Raw genomic sequence first — 6617 nt, 5'->3', positions numbered from 1 at the left:
CACTGTGTAATAATAATGATGAGTCTTATCATTTTGTATGTGAAGATATCAAGGGCACTGAAAACTTAGGTGCATGCTCAAGGTCATACAACTAGACTTCTTGGGACAAGACACATCTGAATGGTATCTGGAGATTCGTGCTTTCAGGGGATTATTTTTAAATGGAACAATTCCCAGGCCCTAGAGCTCTGAGGTCATTGTTTTACTTTGGCACCTGCCGCAATCTCCAGTGACATCTTCCCCCAAATCCTTCTTACTCTGGACGCTTGGTTGGCTCTTTCTTAATTTTAAGCTGTGGTGTTCTCTTTTCCTCTAAAGTTGGGAGTTAGAATAGCAAAAGATATGCTGGACTGTTCAGAACATAGAGTCAGTCCAGGGAACTTCTGCCTTTTTTTTTGAGGGGTGCAATGAACTTTATTGATGGTATTAAAGAGAGTAGGGCTCCCTAAGTCCCCTCCTGCTATTCTGGGGGTCTGGGATGGAAACTGTGAGGGAGATGTGAGTGTCAAGGGTTAGTTAGGACAGGGACTGCTCAGCAGCCGAGGGCCTCTCTCTTGCTGTGTCCTTGCTGGGATGGGTGGTCCAGGGTGGGCTTCTTACTCCTTGAAGGCCATGTAGGCCATGAGGTCCACCACTCTGTTGCTGTAGCTGAATTCATTGTCGTACCAGGAAATGAGCTTTACAAAGTTGTCATTGAGAGCAATGCCAGCCCCAGCATCAAAGGTGGAAGAGTGGGAGTCACTGTTAAAGTCACAGGAGACAACCTGGTCCTCAGTGTAGCCCAGGATGCCCTTTAGTGGGCCCTCGGATGCCTGCTTCACCACCTTCTTGATGTCGTCATACTTGGCAGCTTTCTCCAGGCGGCATGTCAGATCGACGACGGACACATTGGGGGTAGGAATGCGGAAGGCCATGCCCGTGAGCTTCCGGTTCAACTCTGGGATGACTTTGCCCACAGCCTTGGCAGCTCCAGTGGACGCAGGGATGATGTTCTGGGCAGCGCCACGGCCGTCTCGCCACAGCTTCCCAGAGGGGCCATCCACAGTCTTCTGGGTGGCCATGATGGCATGGATTGTGGTCATAAGTCCTTCCACAATGCCAAAGTTGTCATGGATGACCTTGGCCAAGGGGGCTAAGCAGTTGGTGGTGCAGGAAGCGTTGCTGACAATCTTGAGGGAATTGTCATACTTGTCATGGTTCACACCCATCACAAACATGGGGGCATCCGCAGAAGGGGTGGAGATGATGACCCTTTTGGCCCCACCCTTCAAGTGGGCCCCAGCCTTCTCCATGGTGGTGAAGACACTGGTTGACTCCACAACATACTCGGCGCCGGCATCCCCCCATTTGATGTTAGTGGGATCTCACTCCAGGAAGATGGTGATGGCCTTCCCATTGATGACAAGCTTCCCATTCTCAGGCTTAATTGTGCCTTTGAACTTGCCATGGATGGAGTCATACTGGAACATGTAGACCATGTAGTTGAGGTCGATGAAAGGGTCATTGATGGCAACAACGTTCACCTTGCCAGAAGTGAAGGCAGCCCTGGTAACCAGGCGTCCAACACGGCCAAATCCATTCACTCCGACCTTCACCATTGTGTCTCTGGAACGAGGCTGGCACTGGACGAAAAGAAGCAGCTGTCTCTAGAACAGGTAGGAGCAGAGAGCCAACTTCTGCCTTTTGGCTCAGTTCTCTTATGATGTAATTTAGACTGAGCCATTATGACTCTTATTCACTCTTGAGTGAAAAATTGATAGGAATGTCAACTATGTGGTGTCAGTAGTGGCAAATAACGACTGTTTCAAATTTTTGGTAATACCTGTGTTTATTTTGTACCCTAGTAAAGGCACAAGGGACTGACTTTCAGTTTCAATATAGTTATTAGTTATTTTAATTTGAAAGCATTATCATTTTGAAAAGTTATTCTTTTATGTAAATTTCTCTCATAGGCTGTAAATAGACTTATCAGTTATAGGTTTTTGTTTAATTTTGTCTTAAGTAACTTCACTTATTTGATATTTATCAGTGTAATGGGATTTGAGACTGAGCGAAATGCTCTGAAGACTTATTTAAGGGTCTGGTAGGTAGGCAGGTGGAATGCAGGGTGGTGAAAATGGAATGCAGGGAGACAGCTAGGCTTCAGTCTGTAGGTCCATCTTCAGATTTAATGGTCTTCTTTCCCTTTCTTTTTTTCATCTACAAATCTGCCTTGATGGGTTTTGCTTGGTTATGATTATTCTACTTTCTGACTGTCCCCCATCTCATCTCATATCACATATATTTCCTCTTATTAAGAGCCTGCCACAACACGCTGGTAAATCACAAAGAGAAGAGGTTTATTTTGGCTTAGATTAGTTCTGATTCAAGGCCAAGGTGCAACATCTGGTGATGGCGTTCTCATTGGCAGGATCCTCAGGTCACACAGGGCATCACATGGTAAGATACAGAAACTGCTCTGAATCCCATAATCAATTATAGTCATGTCACAGTGATGGCTTTACCTACTCAGAATCTACTGGAACATCCCCTTCTACTCACATACATTATAGTTAGATTAATTTTCTGTCTTTTTAGTACCTGACAATGAGAATTAGGCTTCAATATGAGCTTCAACAGGGACAAACCATAGTCAAACCATGTATACAACTACCTACTAACAGATGGTTGTGTAAGTAGACAGGTGAAGACTTATTGAAACACTTTCCTTCAGCAAAGTCCATTGTGGATGTCTAGATCAGAGTTTCTGTAGCAGACTACAGTAGGGTTTATTTCTTTTTACCTTTTAACAACATTAACCTTTGTTTTGTCAATTATTAATATAGCCATTTCCATTTTTATTGATTTACTATTTACTTAAAATATTTTCCCTTAAAGTTGTTTTGATTTGCATTTCCCTGATTGCTAAGGAAGTTGAACATGACCTTAAGTGTCTTTTGGCCATTTGAACTTCTTCTGTTGAGAATACCGTTCAGTTCTGTACCCCATTTTTTAATTGGGTTAATTAGAATTTTAATGTCTAGTTTTTTGAGTTCTTTGTATATTTTGGAGATCAGACCTTTGTCTGATTTGGGTTGATGAAGATCTTTTCCCATTCAGTAGGATGCCTTTTTGTCTTAATGACAGTGTCCTTTGCATTACAGACACTTCTCAGTTTCAGGTGGTTCCATTTATTCATTGTTGCTGTCATTGTCTGTGCTGCTGGGGTTATACGTAGAAAGTGATCTCCTGTGCCCATGTGTTGCAGTCTATTTCCCACTTTCTCTTCTATCAGGTTCAGTTTGGTCAGATTTATATTGAGGTCTTTAATCCGTGTGTACTTGAGTTTTGTGCATGGTGATAAATATGGATCTATTTTCATTGTTCAACAGGTTGATATCCAGTTATGCCAGCACCATTTGTTGAAGATACTTTCTTTCTTCCATCTTACACCTGTCAAAATGGATAAAATCAAAAACACCAATAATAGAAATAGAAAAAACTATCCTGAGTGAGATAACCCAGACCCAAAAAGATGAATATGATATGTATTCACTCATTAGTGGACTCTAGCCATAAACAAAGGACATTGAGCCTATAGTTTACAAGCCTAGAGAAGACAAATAACAAGGTGAACCCAAAGAAAACATATATTGATCCTCCTGGAAATTGGAAGCAAACAAGATTGTCGGACAAAAGTTGGGAGCATGGTGGTAGGGTGGAGGTGAGGGTGGGGATGGAGGAAGAGAGAGGGGGAGTGAGAAGGGAAAGGCTGGGGAGAGATTGGGGGACTGGGATTGGGGACATTGGATCTAAGGTGTGGTTACTAGATGTCCTTATCCTCAAGACAAATAATGGGATGTTTGATTTAAGGTGTGATTTCTGGATACTTTGAGAATTAAAGAAGTAATTACACTATTTGTTCCTTGTAACATGGATAGGAAGTCTTTTTTCCTCTGCTTTTTGCTTGGCGTACATAAGGGTTATAAGAAATAAATTTGGGGGATATAGTATTCACTGGATGCTCTCCCAACTCTATCTTCTGTCTCTTGTCAATCTCTTTTCTCAATCTTCACCCCCCTTCCAGGTGCATTTGAACAGGCCAACTGGTTTCTGATACTGGGTATTCTGCAGCTCTCTCTTTAACACGTGAATCTCAATTTCCCCTGGCTTTGCCACACTGGATCACACACTTTCATAAGGTCATTTGCTGTCACCCAGTTTTTTCTGGAGAAGAAATATTCATTCTATGCTAGATATTTGTCACGAACTCTCTTCCCATTCCTTTTAATGACCAAGGTTTCCAGGATCAATGAAGTCAGCTTCTTGGTTGGTAACTGGCATCATGTCCCCAATATCAGAGTTGGAACTGCTCAAAGTAGGGCTAATCAATTGCATCAGGCCTAACAAAAGAGGAATTTAGATGGGAAAGGACATTTATTGTCTCCACAGTTCTCAGGTCTTCAGGGCTCTAAACAATCTTGATGCTATTCTGGAAGTTCCACCAGAAAATGGTAACCTTGGCTTCATCTCTGCTCTTCATGAATACTATAGCGTATCTTACCATCCAGTTATACCATGAGCTAAGCCATGGGAGCCTTCTCTGCATTAAAGACCCCAGGGATGCCAGGAAAATTCTAAGCTAGCTTGTGATATGGGGAGAGCACTTAAGTCCATCTACAGAAACCACCACAGCTACCCTGGCCACTCACGTCTGTGTCTGTTCCACAGAACATCTGCTTAATACTCTTGGTTATACAGGGGTTTCCACACATTCTTGCTCACCTTGCAGATGTTCTCCGTCAGCTGAAGGAAGAGTATCTCTACTTCTCATGACCTCAAGGCAAGGCAAACTGAGAAGTATCTTAATGGTATAAATGACCAAGAGACTATGAATTTCTCTTTATCAGAAAGAGCCTGGGTTCCTTCTGTTACAATTGAACTCTTTCATAATTACTATAAACATTCTTAAGTCTCTGTGCAAAGTGTCTTATTTGTCATATTATATTATATAAAGACTTCACAGTTAGGTAAACTGAGGTTGACGAGAGCTAAGTTTTTCAGTCTTGTCTACACATAAGAGTTATGAATTTTACTTAAACTCAGCTGTCTTTTCCCTCTTTCAATAAAAATAGATTCTATGCTCATACAATATATACTGGTTACAGTTTTCCATTCTTCCATTCCTCCAAGCTCCCCATCACCTTCCTGTCCTTCCAGATCCACCTCCTTTCTGTCCCTCATTAGCAAAGAACAGGTTTCTAATAGATAACAGCAAAACAAAACAAAATAAAATGTGATAAGGTAAAACAAAACACATCACATCAAAGTTGGACAGGGCAACCCAACAACACAAACAGACCCCAGTGGAAGGTAGAAGAATCAGAGACACAATTATTCAAACATTCAGGACTCACACAAAAATACTAAACTGAGAGCTATTACACACACACACACACACACACACACACACACACGACCTGGTACAGACCCATGTAGGTCCTGTGTTTTCTCTTTCAATCTCTATGAGTTCTTTCAAGCTTGGTTCAGATGATTTAGGGAGCCTTGTTCTGCTGGCATCCTCCATCCTCTGTGACTCTTATACTCTTTCTGCTGCCCCTTATTCATTGTTCCCTGATCTTCGAGGGTAGGGAATTCATGGAGACATTCCACTGAGGGATGTATCTTTCAAGATCGGTCACTCTGCGTAATGTCTGGTTATGGGTTTCTGTATTTTTCCCATCTGCCACAAGAGGAAGCTCCTCTGATGATGGCTGAATAAGGCACTGAACTGAGAATATAGCAGAATATTATTAAGAGTCATCTTGTCACTACCTACTCATTTAATTTTTTTTTTTAAATCAGTAGTGTTTTATTTCAACCTAGGTCTCTGGATTATCTAGTCTCTGACTTTTGGTCACTCCAAGAGTGTCAGGTATGGGTTCCATCTCATGGAGTTGGCTTTGAGTCAAATCAGATATTATTGCTTGGTTACTCCCACAAACTTTGTGCCCCTTTTACCCTTGGATGGTTGCAGGCAGAAGAACATTGTAAAACATAGTTTTTGTAGCCGGAATGGTATCTTTATTTCTTTGTTAGCCTGAAAAGTTACTTCCCATATCAAAGACACTGGAACATAGAGTTGTAGGTTCTTTGTAGGTACCAGTTCAACTTTCCCTATGTACAATGTGCTATGTGGGTGCTGTCTTCAGCAACGAGGCCTTGCTGTCAATTTGAGGACAGCAACCTATTTTCTTGGCAACAGTCTGTGTTCTTTCAACATTTCCATGCGACCCCTTTAGCCAACAATTCAATTGGATGTAACCCAGTCCTGATGCTGCAAACTTCATTTGGCGACAAGAGATAGTCAGTTAGGACAAAATCTACACCATTATTTGGAAACTTCATTAGAATTGCCTTCATATATTTTAGGAAGTTTTGACTCCACTAGGTTTCCATACCACCCCTCAAATGCTTCTCACTTACAGCTGTCTCTCTCTGAATTCCCTCTTTCAACCGTATCTATTCCCTATCCTCCCATTCCTTCCTACCTACTTCCAGTCCACTGATAAAATCTATTCTATTTCCCTCTCCCAGGGAGATTCACATGCCTCTCTATACCTAACCTGTCTGGGTCT

General features: G+C 42.0%; 1 pseudogene; it reads right to left on the bottom strand.

The window, feature by feature from the left end:
- Positions 1 to 596: 596 nt before the first annotated feature.
- On the bottom strand, positions 597 to 1598 carry LOC130866300 (glyceraldehyde-3-phosphate dehydrogenase-like; annotated as a pseudogene).
- Between the last annotated feature and the right edge of the window lie 5019 nt (positions 1599 to 6617).

Source organism: Chionomys nivalis, chromosome 25 (genome assembly GCF_950005125.1).
Source record: "Chionomys nivalis chromosome 25, mChiNiv1.1, whole genome shotgun sequence".
Taxonomy (NCBI): domain Eukaryota; kingdom Metazoa; phylum Chordata; class Mammalia; order Rodentia; family Cricetidae; genus Chionomys; species Chionomys nivalis.
This window is presented reverse-complemented; position numbering and strand designations above follow the sequence as displayed.